A 5,423-nucleotide genomic window follows, 5' to 3' on the forward strand; every position below is an offset into this window, starting at 1 on the left:
TTGGAAGGCTCTGACCATCTTATCACTAAATCTGCTGGCTGGTCCTTGACCCTCATCCTACACGCCTCCCAGCACCTCCCAGCAGTGCCAGTGGTGTAGTCTCTCCCTCTTCCCTGAAGCCCTTTCTGCCCTCACTTCCTGACGCCGCGCTGTGCTTTTCCTTCTCCATCCCTGGCTCGCCTGCTTGTTCCTCCTGACAGACCAGTGATGGTGGCTCCAGGGTCCATCCTGGGACCTCTTGTCACTCGCTTGGTGCACTCATCCCATCTTGTGGTTTCGTAGATCACCTTGTCAGTGATGACTCCCAAGAGGTCCATGGACTAGATCCCTCCATGAACTCCAGACCCGTATCTCCAAATACCTCCTTGACCTCTCCCCTTGGGTGACTCATAAATCCGGACTGGAAGCCAGGTCTCCCACCACACCCCCAGCTGGTCCTACCCTCCACTTCCCCTCTCTCATGACTTTGCCAGCCTTTCGGGGACTCAGGCTGTGGCGGAGTTGCCCTGGTACATTCTTTCCTCATACCCACTTCGTTCCTTCTTCATGCCCACTTCCAATCCATCACCAAACAGGTGGTCCTACCATCAAAGCACAGCCAGAGGCCACTTGTCACCACCCCACCTGTGCCAGTCTGGTCCAAACTGGATCATCTGTCAGGTGGCAACAGGTTTCTACTTCCACCCCCGCCCCTGCTGTGATCTATTCTCAAAGCAACAGAGTGATCTTCTGTCAGAAACCCTCTGAAGGCTTCTTGCTCACGTAAAAGCCGGTGTCCCCGCAATGCCCCACAAGGCCTTAAGGATCTGCCCTCCTCTCCTCTCTGAGCTTGTCTCCCCCAACTCAGCCCCTCCTTCCCTCCACTCCAGAAGCTGTCACCCCAACACGCCAGGCTCCCTGCTACCTCGGGGACTTTGCGCTGGATGGCCTCTCTGCCTGGAACGCCCTTTTTTCTAGACACTCAGATGACTCACCTTCTCCTTCCCTGCAGTTCTCCACTCACAGGTCTCTTCTCTGTGAACCCTTCCTGGACCCCTCTTTAAAATGGAAATCCCAGTGCTCCCTGTGGCCGCACATACACTACAATTGGAACAATACGGAGAAGATGAGCACAGCCTCTGTGCAAGGATGACACACGGATTCGTGGTGTTCAAAAAATAGATGCATAAATAATAGAAACCCCCTTTTCTGACACTCCCTACCTAGCCTTTGCTTATTTTTCTCCTTGGCATATGTCACCTTCTAACGCACTACCTACCTTACCTCTATACCATGTCTACCGTCTGCTCCACACAAGGTTTTAAGCCCCGTGAGGACAGAGACGTTTGTCTGTTTTGTTCAGGCTCCAGAACCCAGTACAGTTGCCTGGCACTTAGTGGGTGGTCGATCGATGTTGAGTGAGTGAATGAATGAATGAATGAATGAATGAATGAATATGGCGCAGGCCAAGAGCTGTGGGGCATCATGGAGGAAGCCGGAGGGCATGTATTCCCCATTGAGAGTGCTTCACCAAGGAGGCTTGAGCTGAGCCTTGAAGGACGGGTAAGGTTCAGTGAAATCATAGTAACGGTTGGGATAACTACTAGGGTGAGACTTGTGAAATCTTAGGCACTGCTTCCTCAGGTCTCCTTTCTCAGGGAGAGGAAGGGGCAAGCCCTGGAGAAGCCAAGTGCAAGGTGGGGTCAGGAAGTCGGCAGGTGAAACAGGACTCTTGGTGCACTGGGGTTTGAAATGGAGCTCCGGGGATGTCCAGGGAATACCGCAAATCATTAGGTCCCTGTCATAAGCTGCCTTTAGCAACAAAATATCTTCCCTTGGCCCCAGTCAAGAAAAGAAAGTGATTCACATTGAGCGATAGGAATCATGTCGGCCTGAAGTGCCTTCTCGTGGCTATGCCTGTCTTCCAGGGAAATCTCTTGCAGGGGAAGAAAGGAAAAGTGTGCGGACCAATCGTCAATGATTGGGCAGTGACTCTCAATTCCAGTCAAGCCCTGGGAATTAGGCATTGCCATGACGACTGCTGCACTCCAGACGAAGCTGCTTTTAACTCCATCAGAGGCAGACGCACTCTGTGCACTTTTCAACCTCAGTCTGAAATGCTGAAACCACAAGCTTCGGTCTCAGGATCCCACATAGAAAGCCAGAACTCCACCTTCAGGAAAGGGAGGGCTCGGGGGCACATTCCCACCCTGCTCAAAAACCCTCTCCAGAACACTGCTTCCGTGACTCCAGCGCTCCCACCCTCCTGCCTGCCATCGGTTCCCTCGCGCCCACACCCACCTCGCTTTTGCCAAATGTATGTGCTCATCCCTTTCTGAATGCACTGGGAAGGAGAGCAGTAGATAGACAAACTGAGGAACGAAACAGCACAGAATGTTCTGGAAATCGCAGCAAATCTGGCTTGGGTTGGAGCACATGGGGACGTCAGGGCACGTGCTGAAGAGGAAGGACATTGGGGTCCTGGGTTGACTCCAGCTCTCCCACTGGCCAGTGGCGTGTGAAGCAAGTTCCTCAGCCACCTAAGCTCGAGTTCCTCACCTGTAAAATAGAGAAGATAATACCTCCTTGCAAATCCGTGGCCAGAACTAAATGAGGCCAAGTGTGAGACAGCGTCTAGCACAGAAGGAGACAGGAGGGGCTCTGGATGCTTCAGCGGGGTGAGGAGGGAAGTCCTATCACTCCTCATCGAAGATCTGGGTTTTGTCAGGTGAGTGGTGGGGAGTCAGGGAAAGAGTTAAAGCTGGGGAATGGCTGTTGTTATTATTAATCCCATTTTACAGATGACAACACTGAGGCACAGAGAGGTTAAGTAACTTGCTCGTGGGTAGCAGAGCTGGATTTAACCCCAGCTCCTAACCACCATCATGGTTATTCTTCCTTCAGCTGAACAGAGAGGAAGAGGAAGGACTTGAAGACTAAAGAAATGTCAGGCATTGAGGTAGAAGAACTGATTGATATCCAGGGGAAAAAACTGAACTTGGCCGTGGTTCCAGCCTAGTGGTTAAGCTGCCGGAAAAACAAGAAGAATTTACATAATCTGCATATTCATCAGTGGAGCATCTTGAACCAAGATAGATCCGTGGAGCCAGTGGCAGATCAACCCCTGGCCAAACATTTCACACATGGGCCTATCTAAGCTCTGCTTATTCCCTAGGCCAACCACGAGGGCTTGTTGAGCTTGGAGAAGAATCTGAGTCAGCAGCCGTCGCCCATCCTCCAGCACAGCAGACTCTGGAAGGAAGATGTCCCGGTGTCAGGATTCAGAAATGCTCACCTGCACGTATACAACAAAGAAATGTGTGCCAAGAAAAGGAAAGCCAGAGATTTGCGACAGGGGAGCTGCCACCATCACTGGTTACATAATCGGTGGGGCCCCTGCAAAACGAACATGCAGCGTCCCTTTGAAAATTATTAACAGTCGAAGACGACAGCAGAGCCTGGAACCAAGAGCAGGGCCTTTGACGATGTTCAGGGGTGATGATGCCCTCCCTTCCTCCCCCACTGTGCCTCTGACCCTGTATTTTTTGTTTTATTTTGAAACAATGTCAAGCTTATAGAAACGTTTCAAGTATTATGCAAATAACACTTTTTTCTTACTGAATTGTTTGATAGTAGATTCGAGGCTGAGACATCTGACTTTCTAGGAAACCTCAGTAATTTAGGGGGACAATAGAAGAGTCTGTTTGATGCGGTGGTTTTTTTTCATTACATCTTAACAGGTGGAGCACAACTGTGATGTGTCACGTTTCTGATGTTCACGTTGATGACGTGATGAGAGTGGTATCTAGACTTCACTCTTCTGTCCTTTGTAGTTAGTTTCCTTATCACTATTCTGTAGAAGAGGCAATAAAGGCCTTTTGCATTTGTATTGGTGCCCAGATCATTAAGATTATTTGGAGAAAGATATTTATCCATACATGTGTATACGCATATGCATATATACCAATAGATGTATAGGTCTATGTATGTTTGTATACATACACTTATATTCTATTATGTTATCTGGTTTCTAAAACAGATTTGCATCAGTTTAAGAAAAAATAACAGGACAGTTAAAAAATTGTGCAGTCATTTAAATACTTTTATTTTCTGCTGATGGGAGTGCCAATTAGTATAATGTTTCTGAAATTCATCTTATTATATCAAGAGTCTCAAAATGTTTAAATATTGGCCGGGCATGGGGCTCACACTCCCTCTCACCCCACACACACTCACACACACACACACATTCACACACACACACCCCCTCCCACACACACATCCCCTCCCACGCACACATATGGGACTGTCAGCTGAAGAACTTAGAATGCCTAGAAAAATAAAAAGAGATCAAACAGAAAAGAGAGCTTAGAGACAGAGGGGGTAGAATGAGCACTGCGGTAGGAGTTCCGGAGAGGAGACTGCCCTTTTCCTTACTTGTGCTGCTTGGAGTGTGTAGCCAAATGCTGTATGCCCGAGATCTTCTCCAGAGTCATGTGCTCAGCCTGCGAGAGCTGCCCTGCTGAGGAAATTATACTCCTCCACCTAGGGCACGGCTGGTGGACACAGGGATACACAAGCCCAGTCCTCGGTGGCTCACGCCTGTAATCCCAGCACTTTGGGAGGCCGAGGTGGGCGGATCACCGAAGGTCAGGAGTTCAAGACCAGCCAGGCCAATACGGTGAAACCCCGTCTCTACTAAAAACACAAAAACTAACCCGGCATGGTGGCACACACCTGTAATCCCAGCTACTTGGGAGGCTGAGGCAGAAGAATCACTTGAACCCAGGAGGTGGAGGTTGCAGTGAGCCGGGATCGTGCCATTGCACTCCAGCCTGGGCAACAGAGTGAGACTTGTCTCAAAATAAAATAAAATAAAATAAAATAAAATAAATAAATAAATAAAAAATATTGCTTCAATGATGCCAGTTAGAGCAGAAATTCAGAGCACTTCAAGACAAATGCATTGGGTAGGCAGATGACAGATGATTACGAAGTCAAATGACCTAGTGATCAGGAGCAGAGTATTATTTCGTCAAACACACACATGCAAAAGGTCAATTGGAACTCCAGAATAAAAATCTATGAGAAACTTGTGATCTAATGAGAAGCAAACTTAAATGTAGAATGATTTGGAGCAATTAAAGGCATAAGAAGAGAGAATCCACTGGCGTCAGCTCTGGGCATAGCAGCAGCAGGCGTGTCTGTTCTCTCGCTGGTGGGTCCAGTGGTGCACCCTGGCTTTATTGCAGATACCTGGCATGGGGGATGGGATGGATGGAATGGCCCTCAGTGGGGGTCCACTGTCTTCTTACTGCGTCTCCCAGTTTTGCAGAGACTAAAAAGCAAAACCTACAGTTTCAGACTCCCTCCCAGTGGAGTTGCATTTGTGATTTATGTTTGGCCACCAGATGCGCTTCATGGAAGACAGAAGTGGGGTGGAT

General features: G+C 48.8%; 1 non-coding gene across 1 annotated transcript; it reads left to right on the forward strand.

Moving 5' to 3' along the window:
* Positions 1–1,056: 1,056 nt before the first annotated feature.
* On the forward strand, positions 1,057–1,163 carry LOC112621876. Its single transcript, XR_003118812.1, has one exon. It is a non-coding gene; the product is annotated as a U6 spliceosomal RNA (small nuclear RNA).
* Positions 1,164–5,423: the final 4,260 nt, after the last annotated feature.

Source organism: Theropithecus gelada, chromosome 3, assembly GCF_003255815.1.
Source record: "Theropithecus gelada isolate Dixy chromosome 3, Tgel_1.0, whole genome shotgun sequence".
Lineage (NCBI taxonomy): Eukaryota > Metazoa > Chordata > Mammalia > Primates > Cercopithecidae > Theropithecus > Theropithecus gelada.